Source organism: Propithecus coquereli, unplaced genomic scaffold, assembly GCF_000956105.1.
Source record: "Propithecus coquereli isolate 6110/MARCELLA unplaced genomic scaffold, Pcoq_1.0 Scaffold154, whole genome shotgun sequence".
NCBI lineage: Eukaryota > Metazoa > Chordata > Mammalia > Primates > Indriidae > Propithecus > Propithecus coquereli.
Window position 1 is genome coordinate 3,314,122 of NW_012139858.1, and position 2,645 is coordinate 3,316,766.

Consider the following 2,645-nt stretch of genomic DNA (forward strand, 5'->3'; position numbering starts at 1 on the left):
GGCCTCATACTGTATCTGTGTCTCTACTTTTATCTGGACCTTCGCTTTCCTTTTCCCTTTATTATCCCTGTCCTGCTAAATGTGGCTTTTACTCCTATTACTTTCTCCTCATTGTAGGGCTTTACCTTGGAAGGGAGCTTTAGTTTTTATGTGTTTTTTGTGTTTTGTGTATTCACAGGTCCTAGGCTTCTCCAGCACTGTTAGACTGTCGTCTTGTACTCAACTAATGAATTATTAATAGATTTTGCAGAGCCCTCTCCAGTTTCGATCACATTTCCAGCGAATACATGTTATTAATTTTGGGTTTCTTCCATTCTTGGGGCCATCAGAAGCCTTGCTACTCTGTCTTTCTCTTCTCTCACACAGATACTGAGACCACATAGCTCTTTGTCCTTGTCCACTCTTATTTAGGGGTTCATGGAGATACCTGGTCATTCAGTTGTTATGTAGATATTGTTCATAGGTCTTTCATTTTGTTAGTCTTAGTTGCTCTATTTTTATGGGAGAATTTGAAGAGATTTTAAAAACTATACACTGCCATTTTCTCACAATCTTTCAAAGGAAGCTTTTTTTTTTAATGAAAGCAATTAATTGCTAGACATGAATTAGGAGGAAAAATAAAGATGCTTAGTGATTATATTTCAACATTGCAAAGATTGATACTTCTAAAAACGGAACTAGAAATTCTAACAGTCTTATAAATAACATTGAGACTTTGTTGTGTGGGATTCAAGATGGACATGGTTCATCCGTACCTTCCCATGGTACTCACAAGAAACAGACTTATTTGGAAAGAGAATATTTTGAGTGAATTTAGAGGAAGTGGTGAAGGGACTCACAGCTGTTGCACATGAGAAAATGTTAAAGGAAAAAAGGCTAAGGTTAGCTAGAAGATGTGGAGATTGTGCCATTAAATGCATTTTGTTTCCCTGTAGAACTAGAATCAAAGGGCTAAACCTCCAAAGACACAGATTTGGGCTTAAAGTTAGTAGTAATTTTCTAATAATTAGTGAACTCTATAAAGAGGGTACTATTTTCTGGACAAGTAGTGATTCATCTCTCACAGGAGGTATTAAAAAACTAATCAGTTTACCAGGTTGAGTTCATGCTTTAGAAAGGTAGTTGTACTGCATGCATAGTCTTCATGTCCCATTTACCTTGAGTTTTTTAGCATCAATTCCCTTGAGCTCCCTGCAGTTTAGTTGGCAGGTAAACTGTATTATAGTTTGGCTGCACACTTTATTTACATATTGTTGTGTTTTTAAATACAACACTTAAAAAAACAAAATGGACAGTGTGTCAATAATTCAGATCCTAATGACATATCTCGAGCAAGCCCTTGATGGCAAAAACAGTGTCTGCATCTTTTCTATCTTGCACAAATATTGTAAGGCCTTGCACGTGGAGGTGTTCAATATGTATTTATTGAATTGAACTGTAAAGAAAGACTTTCCGTTGATTAGAGATCCTATTTGGTGGAACTAATCTCTCTTTATAAGTTAATAATATAACCGATTTCTGTGCTTTCAAGCAAATCCATTTTCGTGTATTTTTAAACAATGCCAGCTTAAAATACTTTGAAGATTGAAATGATATAAAGCATATGCCAATCATTTTGTGGGCTGTGCCCATCCTCCAGGTTCTAATGAATAAGAATGACTCCTTCATTCTCTTGAGTTCTAGAGAAACATTATTAAAGAAAAGAAAAAGATATGCCTTCCATAAAATTGTCTCCCAATAAGGAATCTATAGCCAGATGAAAAATGATTGAAGTAAAAATATAAGTTCCACGTCCTCAGGTGCCTTAACGATACTGGTGGTTTTATAAAAGTTGTCTTTGGAATGTTAGATCATTAAATGTTAATCCTGGAGTGGCATTTGGAGATTATCCTGCTGAGAATTCTTACTTAAGGGATAGTGATGATGGGCTTCAGGGGTTTGTGAACCCATTAAAATTGTGTACAACTTTTGCATGTTTGTGCACATGGGCATTTTTGGGGGGAAAGAGTCATTTTCTGTTGATTCTTAGAAGTATCTTTACCCTCAAAAAGTTTCAGAATAAATGAATCCTAATCCATTCCCTTACAATTAAAGATAGACAAAGAGGCACAGAAATGCATATGACTTGCTGAAGCTAAGGCCACCCTGTTGAATACTGATGGAACCAGGGCTATTCCTACTTGACAGCCAATGAACCTTATTTTAAGTGGATTTTTATATTTCTTCTTTTAATTTTTACTAACTCTCCCTGGAAGTAGCTATATTTATTATCCCCATTCTGCAGGTGAGGAAATTGAGGCAGAGAGGTAAAACAACTTGCCCCAAGACATACAATGTATGACTGGTAGAGAAGGATTTGGACCCAGGCATTCTGGTTCCAGAAACTATATATTCTTTTTTTTTTTTTTTTTGAGACAGAGTCTCGCTCTTGTCCAGGCTAGAGTGCCGTGGCGTCAGCCTAGCTCACAGCAACCTGAAACTCCTGGGCTCAAGCCATCCTCCTTGCTTCAGCCTCCCGAGTAGCTGGAACTACAGGCGCGCACCACCAAGTCCGGCTAATTTCAGTAGAGATGGCTAATTTTTTTTTTTTTCTCTATTTTTAGTAGAGATGAGGTCTTGCTCTTGCTCAGGCTGGTCTTGAACTC

At 37.2% G+C, this 2,645-nt stretch overlaps 1 protein-coding gene across 1 annotated transcript in view; it reads left to right on the top strand.

Moving 5' to 3' along the window:
- Window positions 1-2,645, top strand: part of DROSHA (drosha, ribonuclease type III) — a 133,318-nt gene that overhangs the window by 71,538 nt on the left and 59,135 nt on the right. The window lies entirely within an intron of this gene.